Raw genomic sequence first — 20,593 nt, 5'->3', positions numbered from 1 at the left:
GTCATGCTGAGTTTCTAATGGGACATGACGATTCACAGACCATGCCGTCATCATGTTCCATGTTACACGACTCTTGTATTCTATTTAATCTCTAAAAATATCAAGAATATATTTTCTTGATGATTCGGTCTTTTCAGGGTATTCTGGTAAATTAACAAATCAAGATCGTGCCATTACCATTTCCTTCTTAGAACATTAACTATGTTCATTCTGAAATTCATATCTGCGAATACTGGACCATTACAAACGTTGCTTAATCGCAAGAAGAAGAAACGAAAGGACGAAACTCTAAAATAGAAATTGGAGTATAAATCGCAGCAAATAGAAGGGAGCATTAACTATGGATGTCAATGATTATAGAAGACAAAAGCAGGGGCTTTGAAATATAAAGGAAGATATAAAACCCAACAACCACCCAAAAATTATAAACCGTATATATCGATGCATATAGCAATATAAAGACACGGAAGAACTAAAAACACTATAAAACCGAGAGTATAGTAGAAGTAAATAGATTCTTCCGGAGGCAGATGAAAAAGAAGAATGACAGATATGAAAGTGAGGAGTATATCGAGAATCAGTACTGGATGAAGCATATTGACAAATACTTTAAAATATGAGTTGAGGGAGAAAGAATAGACTGTGTGAGTTGTAAGGAAACGAAGGAGGTGGATTTATAGTGAAATACCCGACAGAGAAATCAAGATGGATTATCGTATTAATTCGAAGAGAATCATAATCTCCTTAATCACCAAAGCATCAAATCCAACATAGATTACAAAGATTTTCTTTAAATTCGGAGATCAATTGTGATGACGTCAAAAGATATGACGAATCACTATAATCTTATTTCCTTCATTTACGATAACTTCCCTCATATGCTTCGAGTAATCGAATTATTTTATCCATACTTCTTAGACATGATAAAACTTCATAATCGTTACATCATAATAACATTCTCATTGTTAGCCATAACGACCTCTATCAAATTTCGGGGACGAAATTTCTTTAACGGGTAGGTACTGTGACGACCCGGAAATTTCCGATAAAATTTAAACTTTATCTTTATATTATTCTGACACGATAAGCAATGTTTGTTAAGTTAAATCTCAAGGATTTTAAACTATGTTTATACATTCATTTAAACCTCGACCAAATTCCAATGATTCACGAACCATTAAATGAACATATATGAATATGTATGTATATGTGTATATGTTATAAATTGAAAATGTCAACAAAGTATTTAAACGTATAATGCTTTATATGAACGTATTTGTTTCAATATGATTATCGACGAAATTAAAAAATATATATTAAATGATTGAATTATCAGAAACATTGAATTATGATTACAAGTCTCTGTTGAGAGGTCCACTATGATTTGAGAAAATCTATTCATCTTAACGATATTCGGAATAATTTGTAAAGCTATTTATAAATAAAAATAAAAAGTGTCATTTACGAAAGTTAGACAAAAGCTAGTGGAGAATTGGTTTCCATAATATTCTATTAATCTATTTTCAAACGTACAAAAATGTTTTCAGTTTAAAAAGAACTTTATTATTAAAACGTATATAACTTTTATAAATATCTAAAATCACTTTTGACAACTCATTATTTAACCAATATAATAAATATAACGATATTTATATTTTATTTCATTAAATATATATAACGATTTAAATTAATATTATATATTTTTATACGCGTATTATACATACATAGTTTTTATACTTTTACTATACTTTAACTTTACATTTACTTTACTTTTACTTTACTTTAACTTTAATAATTCACTTTAATAATTAATACTTTAATAATTCACTTTAATAATTCATACTTTAATAATTCACTTTAATAATTCAAAAATCTATTATAAATAGAATTCAATAGGTTTCATTATTTCATAGAAACTTGAAAATATATTTCTCTAAACTCTCTCAATCGATTTACATATATATATATATATATATATATATATATATATATATATATATATATATATATATATATATATATATTTGCTCTGTATTATTTCAAGATATTATTAGTATACATAAAATATTACGACGGAGTGATGTCCGAGTGATTTCAAAATAGTCTTTTGAATGAGTCGAAGCTAAGGAAATTATGGGTTATAGCTATGGAGGTGATGGGTATGGTTCATGGGTATGCTCGTGAGGTCAATCTAGTGTTTATCATCTCCATTGCGTCTACGTACTTTCCTGCAATATTGAATCTCAGTATTGATACGTTCGTGAATCTGGGGCCAACCTTGCACTTGTTAAATGACGTTATATGTATTTTTACTACGAAATACAGTATGGTGAGTTTCATTTGCTCCCTTTTATATATATTTTTGGGACTGAGAATACATGCGCTGTTTTTATAAATGTTTTACGAAATAGGCACAAGTACTAAAACTAATTCTACGTGGGTTTAAACCAGAAATATACCCTTAGCTTGGTAACATTAAACTACTTGTCTATGTACGGTAGGCGCGAATCCTAAAGATAGATCTATTGGGCCTGACAAACCCCATCCTGACTATGGGATGCTTTAGTACTTCGAGGTTATTTTAAACACACCTGATCTGGTGTACTTCAGAGGGTAAAACATGAACGTTAAGGCTTGTTACCGGGTGCCTACAACTTATAGAATACTTTTATACACTTGCGATTGTACATATATTTATAAACAGAAATCTTGTGGTCTATTAATATATTGAAATGATTGTTATGATAAACCTATGAACTCACCAACCTTTTGGTTGACATTTTAAAGCATATTTATTCTCAGGTATTAAAGAAATCTTGCACTGTGCATTAGCTCATTTTAAGGATATTACTTGGAGTCATTCATGGCATATTTTGAAAGACGTTGCATTCGAGTCATTGAGTTCATCAAGATTATTATTATGTCAATTATAGTTGGATGTATTATGAAATGGTGTGCATGCCGTCAACTTTCGTTGTAAAGAAAGTTTGTCTTTTAAAAACGAATGCAATGTTTGTAAAATGTATCATATAGAGGTCAAATACCTCGTGATGTAATCAACTATTGTGAATCATTTATATTGTATATGAACGGGTCCTTTCAGTTGGTATCAGAGCGGTGGTCTTAGCGAACCAGGTCTGCATTAGTGTGTCTAACTGATAGTCGTTAGGATGCATTAGTGAGCCTGGACTTCGACCGTGTCTGCATGTCAAAAGTTTTGCTTATCATTTTTGTCTGAAATTACCTGCTTATTATTCTTAGACTAGACACGTCTTACTGCATTGATTGCATGAATAGTGTATAGACAAAATTCATATCTTAGCGTATCTGCTAATCCATATCTTAGCGTATCTGTTACTGTAAACTTTGCCTAACATATCCCGTAAATTCCTCCGTAATCTACGAAATCTTTTGCGGTATATATATAGATATTCTATGTAGTTAGAATACCACCCGATAGCCGAAAAATCATTTCATATTGAAAAATCCTTTATTCAATCGAACGAAATGGAATTCATCATTAGTTCAAGTCCCTCGAATTCCTATATGGAATCCCACTCAAGCTCCAAAAGCAGTGTGACCGGAATGGATCAACCAATTAGCCATCATCTATTCTGGATGAATTGGGGATAGGTTCGTAGCCTCCTCAATAATTGGAGACAAGAAGAAAGTGATCACTTCCATCCACCACATTGCCCTCTTGGTGATGAACCTGATTCACTTACCGGCGAACCGGTCCGAAACACCATTTTCTCTCTCATTTCCAAAGTATCTCATCACGATTATATACTACATCAAATTCTAGATTTTATTTATCCGCTCGTCCGAATCGACAATCACCCCGGTGTAATAGAAGAAGTCAACGCGCTTCGCGCTCGAGTTGTGGCTTTAGAGAATATGGTGCAAGGGTTACAAACACCAACAAATAACGAAGTATTAATTCATAATTTCAATTTTATTGAATAAATATTCCGTAAAAGTTATGTAATTTCTAAAGTCTTTAGGGATTATTCAGTTCTAGTTTCAACCGTAAATCAAATGAGTTTAATTTAATATTAACTCATTAAATCTATGTTACATCTGAAGAAAATATGCACATATATATTTTCATAAAGACTGTAATAAAATTCTGTTGTACAAAATATTAATTGTGAAAAAAAAATTTTAACTGGTAGGTAATACCCGAGAGATATATAAATTCACAATTAATATGTTACATTTTTCGAATCTGATTAAGCAAATCATCAACTATACTCCCAAAATCTCACAACAATATACATTCTTGTATAGTAATCAAAACAACCATTCTCACCCAAATTTGATTACGCATTCTGATTTTGACAAATCAAAATCCAAGTCATGATTTAACAGAAGACATCACTCTTAGATTCCTACATCTTTCAAAGCTATACTTTGACTTCAAAACTGTGTTAGAACATCATATGTATATTAACGATTACAAACTGTGTTCAAACTCTCCGAATTTTTCGAAGACACTACAAACAATGAACAATCGAGATGATGATCCAACCACATATTACTCACATTTATGTACCTAAAAAGCTCTCGAAGCCAAAGTCATAGTTCGACGCGTATCCATGTCAGACCCTTTGGCATTTATTAGCTAAAATGACTTTTCAATTCCTTTTCAAAGTAGACAGTTTTGTCACAGCTCCAGCAAGTCAACTTTGACTTAGTCTTATTATAACCTCAATAGATACGTTGCCCTTTTGTCATCGTTACTGGGGACCTTTCATATCTCGCCACCTTAGCAATAAACTTACCAACAACTTCAATTATCTTTGACTTTTCGAAAAATCATTATATTTATTGAAATCACATCATTTACTCATTCGCATCTTGTAACGAGAATTGTCATACGAATCATCAGAAAACAGTAACCAGTATTTTGAAATCTCGCAGCATGTCTACGCCAACAGTTATATGTGTACGTAAAACGTCTATCTTCTGGACTTACATACTTTGAATGTGAAGTTCTGAAAAATATTTTGAACTGCAAACTAGTTCTTGAAATGCTGACGAAGCATCAAAAACTGTAAACGATCTTAACAGTAAAAAGTTTGTTGACAAAGAATAGTAAGGTTGTAAAGCTGAGAAAAAGAGAAGGTTTGGAACTGGAAAACGGATTTAACTGACTATGAAGGAGGCTGTGGACAAATCACAAAGACTAAATCTGCCTTCAAAGAATCCAAATGATTCAGTGCCTGCTAAAGTCATTAACGAATACCTTACTCTTTATTCTAAACCTTTACAGACAAATCTTCATCATCATCCATTAATATTAGAAATTCTAAGATATTATCATATCTTTCATTATAAATATCCGCGATATTTCTGAAGATATTTTCACAACTAATCTTATCTGAAGTCATTTATCTCTTTGCGCTATCAGTGATACATCATATAAGAAACTATTAGTTTCTATATTCTATAAACTTTCGAGTTTAAATTATGAATGTTTTGAAGTAGTGTTGGGAACTGAAGCATGGGTTAGTATAATATAATGACACTTGATCAACGTGATTATATTACCGTAAGTCATGCTGAGTTTCTAATGGGACATGACGATTCACAGACCATGCCGTCATCATGTTCCATGTTACACGACTCTTGTATTCTATTTAATCTCTAAAAATATCAAGAATATATTTTCTTGATGATTCGGTCTTTTCAGGGTATTCTGGTAAATTAACAAATCAAGATCGTGCCATTACCATTTCCTTCTTAGAACATTAACTATGTTCATTCTGAAATTCATATCTGCGAATACTGGACCATTACAAACGTTGCTTAATCGCAAGAAGAAGAAACGAAAGGACGAAACTCCAAAATAGAAATTGGAGTATAAATCGCAGCAAATAGAAGGGAGCATTAACTATGGATGTCAATGATTATAGAAGACAAAATCAGGGGCTTTGAAATATAAGGGAAGATATAAAACCCAACAACCACCCAAAAATTATAAACCGTATATATCGATGCATATAGCAATATAAAGACACGGGAGAACTAAAAACACTATAAAACTGAGAGTATATTAGAAGTAAATAGATTCTTCCTGAGGCAGATGAAAAAGAAGAATGACAGATATGAAAGTGAGGAGTATATCGAGAATCAGTACTGGATGAAGCATATTGACAAATACTTTAAAATATGAGTTGAGGGAGAAAGAATAGAAGGTGTGAGTTGTAAGGAAACGAAGGAGGTGGATTTATAGTGAAATACCCGACAGAGAAATCAAGATGGATTATCGTATTAATTCGAAGAGAATCATAATCTCCTTAATCACCAAAGCATCAAATCCAACATAGATTACAAAGATTTTCTTTAAATTCGGAGATCAATTGTGATGACGTCAAAAGATATGACGAATCACTATAATCTTATTTCCTTCATTTACGATAACTTCCCTCATACGCTTCGAGTAATCGAATTATTTTATCCATACTTCTTAGACATGATAAAACTTCATAATCGTTACATCATAATAACATTCTCATTGTTAGCCATAACGACCTCTATCAAATTTCGGGGACGAAATTTCTTTAACGGGTAGGTACTGTGACGACCCGGAAATTTCCGATAAAATTTAAACTTTATCTTTATATTATTCTGACACGATAAGCAATGTTTGTTAAGTTAAATCTCAAGGATTTTAAACTATGTTTATACATTCATTTAAACCTCGACCAAATTCCAATGATTCACGAACCATTAAATGAACATATATGAATATGTATGTATATGTGTATATGTTATAAATTGAAAATGTCAACAAAGTATTTAAACGTATAATGCTTTATATGAACGTATTTGTTTCAATATGATTATCGACGAAATTAAAAAATATATATTAAATGATTGAATTATCAGAAACATTGAATTATGATTATAAGTCTCTGTTAAGAGGTCCACTATGATTTGAGAAAATCTATTCATCTTAACGATATTCGGAATAATTTGTAAAGCTATTTATAAATAAAAATAAAAAGTGTCATTTATGAAAGTTAGACAAAAGCTAGTGGAGAATCGGTTTCCATAATATTCTATTAATCTATTTTCAAACGTACAAAAATGTTTTCAGTTTAAAAAGAACTTTATTATTAAAACGTATATAACTTTTATAAATATCTAAAATCACTTTTGACAACTCATTACTTAACCAATATAATAAATATAACGATATTTATATTTTATTTTATTAAATATATATAACGATTTAAATTAATATTATATATATTTATAGGCGTATTATACATACGTAGTTTTTATACTTTTACTATACTTTAACTTTACCTTTACTTTACTTTTACTTTACTTTAACTTTAATAATTCACTTTAATAATTCATACTTTAATAATTCACTTTAATAATTCATACTTTAATAATTCAAAAATCTATTATAAATAGAATTCAATAGGTTTCATTATATATATATATATATATATATATATATATATATATATATATATATATATATATATGCTCTGTATTATTTCAAGATATTATTAGTATACATAAAATATTACGACGGAGTGATGTCCGAGTGATTTCAAAATAGTCTTTTGAATGAGTCGAAGCTAAGGAAATTATGGGTTATAGCTATGGAGGTGATGGGTATGGTTCATGGGTATGCTCGTGAGGTCAATCTAGTGTTTATCATCTCCATTGCGTCTACGTACTTTCCTGCAATATTGAATCTCAATATTGATACGTTGGTGAATCCGGGGCCAACCTTGCACTTGTTAAATGACGTTATATGTATTTTTACTACGAAATACAGTATGGTGAGTTTCATTTGCTCCCTTTTATATATATTTTTGGGACTGAGAATACATGCGCTGTTTTTATAAATGTTTTACGAAATAGGCACAAGTACTAAAACTAATTCTACGTGGGTTTAAACCAGAAATATACCATTAGCTTGGTAACATTAAACTACTTGTCTATGTATGGTAGGCGCGAATCCTAAAGATAGATCTATTGGGCCTGACAAACCCCATCCTGACTATGGGATACTTTAGTACTTCGAGGTTATTTTAAACACACCTAATCTGGTGTACTTCAGAGGGTAAAACATGAACGTTAAGGCTTGTTACCGGGTGCCTACAACTTATAGAATACTTTTATACACTTGCGAGTGTACATATATTTATAAACGGAAATCTTGTGGTCTATTAATATATTGAAATGATTGTTATGATAAACCTATGAACTCACCAACCTTTTGGTTGACATTTTAAAGCATATTTATTCTCAGGTATTAAAGAAATCTTCCGCTGTGCATTAGCTCATTTTAAGGATATTACTTGGAGTCATTCATGGCATATTTTGAAAGACGTTGCATTCGAGTCATTGAGTTCATCAAGATTATTATTATGTCAATTATAGTTGGATGTATTATGAAATGGTGTGCATGCCGTCAACTTTCGTTGTAAAGAAAGTTTGTCTTTTAAAAAAGAATGCAATGTTTGTAAAATGTATCATATAGAGGTCAAATACCTCGCGATGTAATCAACTATTGTGAATCATTTATATTGTATATGAACGGGTCCTTTCAGACGACCCAAAAATTTCCAACCAAATTTAAACCTAACCTTTATATGTTTCTGACACGATGAGCAGAATTTGTAATGTTGAATCTCAAAAAGTTTGGAACTACATTCATGTAATCAATTACCCTTTGACCGTGTTCGACGATTCACGAACAATTATGTGTATATAGATATGTATATATAATATATAATATTAACTAAAAACATTAACAAAGTATTAGATATATGATACTTTACATGAACATATTTGTTTCAATATATTTATCGACAGAATTAAGAGATAATATCAAATGATTGAATTATCAGATACATTATGATATGATTACGGGCCAATGTTATGAGGTCCACTGTGATTTAAGAAATCTATTCTTTTTGACAATATTCGGAAAATGGTAAAGTGATCTATAAGTAAGAACGTGGAGTGTAAATAACTTAGATGTTGGATATCGACAAGTTAAGTAACTTGACATTTTTCATTAAGATGATTTCATACGTTTATTAAACCTTTGGACTTTATCTCATGCTTCACCAACAGACTGTAATTTAAAAACTTGAAACCTATTATGAATATATATAATTTTACTTTTCTAAAATGTTTTATGAAATAACGATTTAAATTAATATTAAATATATTTATATGCGTATTATACGTACATAGTTTTATACTTTTACTATACTTTAACTTTACCTTTACTTTACTTTTACTTTACTTTAACTTTAATAATTCACTTTAATAATTTACTTTAATAATTCACTTTAATAATTTATACTTTAATAATTCACTTTAATAATTCATACTTTAATAATTCACTTTAATAATTCAAAAATCTATTATAAATAGAATTCAATAGGTTTCATTATTTCATAGAAACTTGAAAATATATTTCTCTAAATTCTCTCAATCAAATTACATATATATATTTACTTAGTATTATTTTAAGATATTATTAGTATACATAAAATACTACGACGGAGTTATATTCAGACGATTTCAAAATAAGTTTTCAAACGGGATAGAGCTAAGGAAATTATGGGTTATAGCTATGGTGGTTATGGGTATTGTTCGAGGGTATTGCTCGTGAGGTCAACCTAACGTTTATCATTTTCGTTGCGTCTACGTACTTTCCTGCAATATTGAATCACAATATTGATACGTGAGCATTCATTTCTTATCTTTTATATATTAATAGTATATCCCTGACTAGTGCTCGAGTATATATGATTATGCATGTTTGTATGCTTAGTTTCGTCGTTAAATAGTTTATGATAAATCACGAATTTAATACATATGCTACTGAGATAAGGTATATGATATGCATGTCGTTGAAAAGCTAAAGAAAAATTAATAACTTTTCATTTAGAAATCGTGTGGGTTCGATGAATGGATTAAAAGATATGGTCAACTGAATTATTATTAATTTTAATATTATTATTAAAACGATTATTATAATTGTTATCAGTTGATGTTATTACTAAAATTATCTTTATTACTAAAAATTAATATTTTTATTGAAACTATCATTTTATTATTTTTATCATTATTATTATTATCAATATTATTTTATCAAATAAATATGCGTACAAAGATATTTTTACCACACGTAATATAATTACATTAATAGTACATACCACTATATTTTTATGATATTATGTGAATTTTATAAATTTTATTACTTGAGATATATAAAAGTATATTTTTATCATATATGAATTTAAATATAAATTTTTATTTATTAATAAATGACTTGTATTATTTAGTATAATAAGATCTGATAAATATATTTAAATATATAAAACGACTATATAAGTTATATAATAATCATGTATAGATTTTGGAAGTCATTTTGGGTCAAGTTGACTTTTGTTGACTTTTGCATGTCGGTCTCGAGCATTAGGATTGTGATACACTACGACTTGACCTAAATTGTTAGACAGATATTAACCAACATATAAATATATATACTTAATATAGGTTCGTGAATCCGAGACAAACCCTACACTTGTTTAGTGCCGTCATATACATAATTGCTACGAAATACAGTATTGTGAGTTTCATTACTCCCTTTTTATATATATTTTTGGGCTGAGAATACATGCACTGTTTTATAACTGTTTTACGAAATGGACACAAGTACTAAAAACATATTCTACGTTGAGTTGTACCACTTTGCATATTTTTCCCTAATAGCTTGGTAACTACCATTTACATGCGGTATTGTAAACACGAATCCTGTTGATAGATCTATCAGGCCTGACAACCCCAACCGAACTGGACGACCAGTATTCAACGGTTGCACAGTACTTCATTTCAATGACTACACTTGGTACAGTGTAGTGAGATTTCATAATAAAGGGAATATGCGACGTTGATTAAATGTTAAGTATGGTTACCAAGTGGTCAAACACTTAGAATATTTTTATTAAAACGTTTATGTATATAAAATCTTGTGGTCTATTACTATTACGGAAATGATTGATTATGATAAACTAATGAACTCACCAACCTTTTGGTTGACACTTTAAAGCATGTTTATTCTCAGGTATTAAAGAAATCTTCCGCTGTGCATTAGCTCATTTTAAGGATATTACTTGGAGTCATTCATGACATACTTTGAAAGACGTTGCATTCGAGTCATTGAGTTCATCAAGATTAATATTAAGTCAATTATAGTTGGATGTAATATGAAATGGTATGCATGCCGTCAATTTTAGATGTAAAGAAATTTTGTCTTTTAAAAACGAATGCAATGTTTGTAAAACGTATCATATAGAGGTCAAATACCTCGTGATGTAATCAAATATTGTGAATCATTTATAATGTATATGGACGGGTCCTTTCAAAAATGAACAAGAACATGAGCAACATATAAGGTTGGTGCTGGAACTGTTGAAGAAAGAACAGTTATGCGTAAAGTTTTCTAAGTGCGCCTTTTGGTTAAAGGAAGTACAATTCCTTGGTCACATCATGAGCAGTCAAGGAATTCAGGTCGATCCTGCGAAGGTTAAAGCCATTGAAAAATCGGAAACCCCAAAGACTCCGACGCAAATACGCCAATTTTTGGGTCTTGCTGGCTATTACAGAAGGTTTATTTAAGATTTTTCCAGGATAGCCAAACCATTGACAGCATTAACACATAAAGGGAAGAAGTACGAATGGACTTCTGAGCAGGAAGCCGCATTTCAATTATTGAAGAAGAAGTTGACTACGTCGCCTATTCTATCGTTACCTGAAGGAAACGATGATTTTATAATTTATTGTAACGCTTCGCGACAAGGTTTTGGTTGTGTCCTCATGCAACGAAAGAAGGTTATTGCATATGCATCCCGACAACTGAAGATTCATGAACAAAATTATACAACTCATGATCTAGAATTGGGAGCAGTGGTGTTTGCATTAAAGATTTGGAGACACTACTTGTACGGGGTTAAATGTACTGTGTATACCGACCATAAAAGCCTTCAACATATCTTCAACCAAAAACAACTGAACATGAGGCAACGTAGGTGGGTAGAGCTGATAAACGACTATGATTGTGAAATTCGCTATCATCCCGGGAAAGCAAATGTAGTAGCAGATGCTTTAAGCAGGAAGGAAAGAGAGCCGATTTGAGTACGGGCAATGAATATGAAGATTCATACAAACCTGACTACACAAATAAAAGAGGCTTAACGAGGAGCTCTTACTGAAGAAAACTATGGAAATGAGATGCTCAATGGTTTAGTCAAGCAACTTGAGATACGAGAAGACGGAACCTGGTATTTTAATGGACGTATTTGGGTAACGAAGTTTAAAGGGTTAAGAAAATTGGTTTTGGATGAGGCACATAAGACGAGATACTCGATACATCCCGGAGTTGGAAAGATGTATCAAGATCTTAAGGCACACTTTTGGTGGCCAAATTTGAAAGCTGATGTTGCAACATACATTGGAGACTGTTTGACTTGCTCCAAAGTCAAGGAAGAACATTAGAAACCATCAGGTTTGCTTCAACAACCAGAAATCCCTGAATGGAAATGGGAATGTATTATTATGGATTTCATCATGAAGCTACCAAAGACTGCATGGGGTTATGACACCATTTGGGTAATTGTCGATCGGCTCACCAAATCTGCACATTTCCTACCTATGAAGGAAATGGATAAGATGGAGAAATTGGTATGATTATACATGAAGGAAGTTGTTTCAAGATATGGAGTACCTATTTCCATTATATCTGATCGCGACAGTAGGTTTACGTCAAGGTTTTGGCAATCGCTACTTGAAGCTCTAGGGACTCGTCTGGATATGAGCACTGCATATCATCCTCAGACCGATGGGCAAAGTGAAAGGACCATTCAGACTCTTGAAGACATGATTAGAGCATGTGTGATCGATTTCGGAAACGGATGGGATAAATATTTACCATTGGCAGAATTCTCGTATAACAACAGTTATCATGAAAGAACCCGTTCATATACATTATAAATGATTCACAATAGTTGATTACATTGCGAGGTATTTGACCTCTATATGATACATTTTACAAACATTGCATTCGTTTTTAAAAGACAAACTTTCTTTACATCAAAAATTGACAGGCATGCATACTATTTCATAATATCCACTATCCAACTATAAATTGATTTAATAATAATCTTTGATGAACTCAATGACTCGAATGCATCGTTCTTCGAGATATGCTATGAAAGACTCCAAGTAACATCTTTAAAATGAGCAAATGCACAGCGGAAGATTTCTTTAACACCTGAGAATAAACATGCTTTAAAGTGTCAACCAAAAGGTTGGTGAGTTCATTAGTTTATCATAATCATTTATTTCCATCATTTTAATAGACCACAAGAATTTCATTTCCAGTTCTCATAAATATACGTCCCATGCATAGAGACAAAAATAATCATTCATATGGTGAACACCTGGTAACCGACATTAACTAGATACATATAAGAATATCCCCTATCATTCCGGGATCCTCCTTTGGACATGATATAAATTTCGAAGTACTAAAGCATCCGGTACTTTGGATGGGGTTTGTTAGGCCCAATAGATCTATCTTTAGGATTCGCGTCAATTAGGGTGTCTGTTCCCTAATTCTTAGATTACCAAATTTTAATAAAAATGGGCATATTCGATTTCGATAATTCAACCATAGAATGTAGTTTCAATTACTTGTGTCTATTTCGTCAAACATTTATAAAAGCGCATGTATTCTCAGTCCCAAAAATATAAAGGGTAAAAAGGCAAATGAAACTCACCATACTGTATTTCGTAGTAAAAATACATATAACGTCATTGAACAAGTGCAAGGTTGGCCTCGGATTCAAGAACCTAAATTAATTATATATATTTATGTGTTGGTCAATATTTGTTTAACAAATTAGGTCAAGTCATAGTGTACCACAATCCTAATGCTCGAGACTAATATGCAAAAGTCAACAAAAGTAAATTTGACTCAAAATAATTTCCAAAAATCTATACATGATTAATATATAGTTTAAATATCGTCGTTTTATATTTTTAAAAGATTTATTAGAGTAAATAATATAATTTATTTATTAATAAATAAAATTTTATATTAAATTTATATAATAAAATATACTTTTATATATATTAAGTAATAAAATTTATAGGGTTCATTTAATATCATAAAGATAATATGATAGGTATTATTAAAGTAAGTTATTACACGTAGTAAAATATGTTTGTATCACATATTTATTTGATAAAATAATATCTATAATGATAGTAAGTAAAAGTTGTATTATTTTATAATAATAATTATTATTATAAAAATATCAATATTTATAATTACTAAGATGACATTATGATAAAAAGATAATTCTAATTATGATAACTTTAATATTTACGATAATTTTTAATATTATCTTTAAAATAATAATTCTATTTAAAATAATAATAATAATGATATTTTATAGTAACAATGACATTTCTATTAAAATGATAATTTTTGTTAAAATGATAGTTTTAATACTAACGATACTTTTAATAATAATAGTAATGATAAAAATAATAAGAACGATAATTTTATCTAAATCAACATCTTATAATATTTTAATTTCATCATGATACTCTTACTCATTATTTCCTAATCGTTTCGTTTAATAGCTTTTAATCGTATTTTATATCGTGTTCATAATAATGATAATAATAGTAATCAAAATAATTAGGTGTTACAAATATTTGTTTTAATTACACTAATATTAATAATGAGAGTTACTATAACATTATTAACGATAATACTAATAATTATCTTAATGATAATATAGTAATAATAATAATAATAACAATAACAATAACCATTTTTAAATAATGATATATATATTAATAATGATAATAATAATAATAATAATACTAATAATAATAATAATAATAATAATTGGATAATAATAATAATACTAATTATAACTTTAACGATAATAACGATAGTAATAAAAAAATAACAATTTTTAATGATAAATCCCTTTTATTGATAAAGATAATAATAATCATAATAATAAGATAAAACTAGAACAACGATAAAAACGACGATAATAATAATCATTTTTAATAAAAATATCGAAAATTCAATTGATTATAACTTCTAATCCGTTCATCGAAACCATTCGATATCTAAAGGAAAAGTTCTTAATTTTTCGCTAGCTTTTCAAGGACATGCATATCTTATACCTTATCTCAACCGCAAGTGTAACTAATTCAAGATTCAACCTAACCTGTCTAAGGACAATATCAAAAGTACAAGCATGCATAATCCTAAATACTCGAGCACTAGTCAGGGATACACTATTAGTATGTAAAAGTTAAATTATGAGTACTCACGTATCAATATTGAGATTCAATATTGCAGAAAAGGTACGTAGACGCAACGGAAATGATAAACACTATATTGACCTCACGAGCATACCAATGAACCATACTCAATCACCTCCATAGCTATAACCCATAATTTCCTTAATCCTATCCTACTCGAAAAACAATTTTGAAACCACTCGGAAAGCACTCCATCGTAAGATTTTATGTATACTAATAATATCTTGAAATAATACGGAGTAAATATATATATGTAAATCGATTGAGAGAGTTTAGAGAAAAATATTTTCAAGTTTCTATGAAATAATGAAACCTATTGAATTCTATTTATAATAGATTTTTGAATTATTAAAGTGAATTATTAAAGTATGAATTATTAAAGTGAATTATTAAAGTATGAATTATTAAAGTGAATTATTAAAGTATTAATTATTAAAGTGAATTATTAAAGTATGAATTATTAAAGTGAATTATTAAAGTTAAAGTAAAGTAAAAATAAAGTAAAGGTAAAGTTTAAGTATAGTAAAAGTATAAAACTATGTACGTATAATACGCGTATAAATATATATAATATTAATTTAAATCGTTATATATATTTAATAAAATAAAATATAAATATCGTTATCTTTATCATACTAGTTAAGTAATGAGTTGTCAAAAGTGGTTCTAGATATTTATAAAAGTTATATACGTTTTAATAATAAAGTTCTTTTTAAACTGAAAACGTTTTTGTACGTTTGAAACTAAATAGATCAATCGAGTCTTTATGAGATTCAATCTTCCACTATTCTTTGTCTAGTTCTCAATGATTGACAATTTGTTCTTATTTATAAATCACTTTACCATTATCTGAATATTGTTAAAATGGAAAGATTTCTCAAATTAACGTGGGCCTTTCAACAGAGACTTGTAATCATAATTCAATATATCTGATAATTCAATCATTTGATCTTATCTTCTAATTCCATTGATAAACATTTTGAAACAGATACAATCATATAAAGTATTTAATCTAATATTTTGTTTACGTTTCAAGTTATAATATATATACACATATACATATATAATCATATTCGTTTAATGGTTCGTGAATCGTTGGAACTTGGTCGAGGTTGAATGAATGTATGAACCTAGTTTAAAATTCTTGAAATTTAACTTAACAAATATTGCTTATCGTGTTGGAAACATATAAAGATTAAAGTTTAAATTTGGTTGGAAATTTCTGGGTTGTCACAGTACCTACCCGTTAAAGAAATTTCGTCCCGAAATTTGAGTGGAAAGGTCGTGAATGATAATAAGTATGTTTTCATGATGCATACGGGCTGAAAATTAGAGTTTTATCATCAGTGAATAATTTGGATAAACAATCCATTTATATGAAGAGTACGAATGAAGCTAACATAGAAGAGTGAAATGAGTGAGTGTAGATTCATCTTATCATTTGACGTAGATATGATTGATTCCCAGATTTCAAGGGATTTGAAGAAAATCTTCTTAATAAGATTTGACTCTTCAGTAATCAAGGGAATTAGGATCCGCTTTAAATGCGATCATCCATTTTAATTGTTCTGTCGGAGATTTTCATATAAATTCACCTCCTTCGTTTCCTTACAACTCACACCTTCTGTTGATGCATTTTATGCAAGTCCCTAGACATCTACCCACATCCATTGCAGGTACAACAATTTACAGGCCACCATGATTGCTCGTTATTATCCTATCCGTGTTTGTATGTGGTTACAGGAACTGCACGAACGAGATTTAGATGTTTGACTATGTTAGACTTAGTCAGACGTACGAGTGAAGCCTCACTAGTACGACTGACAGGCTCATACGCACGGTTGATGCTGAGCTAAGTCACAATTACAACCTAAATGAGAAGACACGAGTGAGTGATCACCCGTACGGCTGATGAAGCCAACTCGTATGTGTGATGAATGAATCGTATGGATGAGTCAACAGCAGGGGTATATAAAGTCTAATGTTCTTCATTTTAGGTTAAGCCTCTCATTTGTTACTCACACTCAGATCTAGTGAGCTCCTTCGATTCTCTCTCAGTCCAAATCACCCAGGTGGTGAATAATAGCTCTAGGTGTTGATCTAATCACACTTGATTTAGTTGTGGTTTGACTAAATTAATCAAAAAAAAAAACTTAACCTATTCACTAGAGGGTTTGATTCACTTATTCCGCCATTGTGTGAGTTAAATCTGTTGATTTCTAAGTTCCTAGTCATGTTTCGTCACCTTCTATTCTTTCCCCCTCAACTCATATTTTAAAGTATTCATCAATATGCTCCATCCAGTTCTGATTCTCGATATACTTCTAACTTTCATATCGGTCATTCTTCTTTTTCATCTACTGCCGGAAGAATCTATTTACTTCTACTATACTGTTGGGTTTATAGTGTTTCTAGTTCTCCCGTGTCTTTATATTGCTATATGCATCGATATATATGGTTTATAATTTCTGGTTTGTCGTTCGGCTTTATATGTTCCCTTATATTTTAAAGTCTCTGCTTCTGTCTTCTATAATCATTATCATTCACAGTTAATGCTCTCTTTTATTTGCTGCAATTTATACCCCAATTTCTATTTCGATGTTTTGTCCTTTTGTTTCTTCTTCTTGCGATTAAGCACCGCTTGTAATGGTCCAGAATTCACAGATATGAATTTCGGAATGAACATTGTTAATGTTCTAGGAAGGAAATTGTGATGGCACGATCTTGACTTGTCAAATTACTAGAATACCTTGGAAAAGGCCGAATCATCAAGAAATATTTTCTTGATATTTTAGAGGTTAAGTAGAATACAAGAGTCGTATAACATGGCACACGATGATGTTATGATCTGTGAATCATCACGTTTCATTTAAAAACTCAGCATGACTTACTATAATATAATCACATTGATCAGGTGTCATTATATTATACTAATTCATGCTTCAGTTCCCAACACTACTTCAAAATATTCCTATTTTAAACTTGAATATTTCATAATTTAGAAACTAAAATAGTTTCTTTTATGATGTAATACAGATAGCGCGAAGAGGTAAATGATTTCAAATAAGAAAAATTAAGAAAATATCTTCAGAAATATGGAGGATAATTATAATGAAAGATATGATGATATTTTAGAATTTCTAATATCAGAGGATGATGAAGAATATTGTCCGCAGGGATTTAGAGTCAGGAGCAAGGTATTCGTTAATGACTTCAGCAGGTATTGAATCATTTGGATCCTTTGAAGTCAGGTTCAGTCTTTGTAATTTGTCCACAGCCTCCTTCATACTTTGCTCAATCCGTTTTCCAGTTCCAAAACTTCTCTTTTTCTGCGCTTTGCCAGCACACTTCATCATTATCATCCAGCTTTTACCGTTTAAAGTCGTTTATAGTTTTTGCTGCTTTATCAGCATTTTTTTTTTCAGAGAACCAATTCATAGTTCGGTGTATTTTTCAGAAACTTCACATTCAAATTAAGTCCAGAAGATAGACGTTATATATACACATATAACTGTTGGCGTAGACATGCTGCGAGGTTTCAAAATACTGATTGCTAATTCCCAATGATTCGTATGGCAATTCTCATTACAAGATGCGAGTGAGTAAATGATGGGGTTTCAATGAATAATTATAATGACTTTTTGGAGAGGCTAAAGTCAAAGGGTAATGAAGTTGTTGGTACATCTGCTAATAATGTGGTGGAATGTAAAAGGTTTTCTGGTAACGATGGTGTATGTCTCAAGGTTATAATAAGGTTAGTCTGACTGAAAAGTCGAAGTTGACTTGCTGGAGCTGTGACAAAACTGGCTACTTTGAATAGGAGTCGCAAAGTTATTTTTGCTAATAAATACCAAAGAATCTGACACGGATACGTTGTTTAAACTTTTACTTTGGTTTCAAGAGTTTTTCGGGTACATAACTGTGGGTAACATGTGGTTGGATCATCATCTCGATTGCTCATCATTCGAAGTGTCTTCAGAAATTTTCGAAGGGTTTGAACACAGATTGTAATCGTTAGCATACATTTGATGTTCTAACACAGTTTTGAAGTCAAAATATAGCTTGTGAAAGATGTAAGGATCTAAGAGTGATGATTTTGGTCATATCTCAAGTTGAATTTTGAGATTTCAAAATCAGAATATGTAATTAAATTTTGAATGAGTATGGTTGTTTTGATTTCTATAAAAGAATGTATATTGTTGTGAAAGTAGGGAGTATAATGGATGATTTGCTGAATCAGATTCGAAGAATGTAACATATTAATTGTGAATTTATATATCTCTCGGGTATTACCTACCTGTTAAAAAAATTTCTCAATTAATATTTTGTACAAAAGAATTTTATTACAGTCTTTATGAAAATATATATATGTATATTTTCTTCAGATGTAACATAGATTTAATGAGTTAATGTTAAATTAAACTCATTTGATTTACGGTTGAAACTAGAATTGAATAATCCCTAAAGGCTTTAAAAAGTACATAACTTTTACGCAGTATTTCCTTAATGACATTGAAATTATGAATCAATACTTCGTTATTTGTTGATGTATGATTTTCGGTTCGTGAAATTCTTGTGAATTCCGCAAAGTACGAATGATTTATCTGAAAAGTTTCGGGTACATCGATGATGAAAGTGTAAAATCAAATATATACTTGATTTATTATGAATTGGAATTTGTTGAATTGCGACAGAGATTGTAGTTAACGCTGGTTAAGTTGCGCCGAAGGACGTACATTATTGCATATTTGTAATATGAATTAACCGAGTGTAACGACCCGGAAATTTCCGACCAAATTTAAACTCTAATCTCTATATGGTTCCGACACGATAAGCAAAAACCCTAAAGTTGACCCGCACTTTTTCGATCGTTCTATACTTATAAGATTAATATTTACATAAATTAAACCTTACCAACATGATAAGCAATCCAAATTGTTGAGACTTATGTTTTCGAAAAGAGTTTTACACAACGTTTGACCGTCTAGTTTGATCGATGATATCACGAACTATACAATATATGATAATTATACGTTTGTGTATATATATGTATATATACATATTTAACATGATCTAAGAATGTTTTAATATCTCATTTTGTATTAATAACAATAAGTTATAAGTATATTTTGAAACTACTAACTTAAGTTTTCAAAACGATAACCATACGTAACGTTATTTGACTTAAATA

This window comes from Rutidosis leptorrhynchoides, chromosome 2, assembly GCF_046630445.1.
Source record: "Rutidosis leptorrhynchoides isolate AG116_Rl617_1_P2 chromosome 2, CSIRO_AGI_Rlap_v1, whole genome shotgun sequence".
Lineage (NCBI taxonomy): Eukaryota > Viridiplantae > Streptophyta > Magnoliopsida > Asterales > Asteraceae > Rutidosis > Rutidosis leptorrhynchoides.
This window is presented reverse-complemented; position numbering follows the sequence as displayed.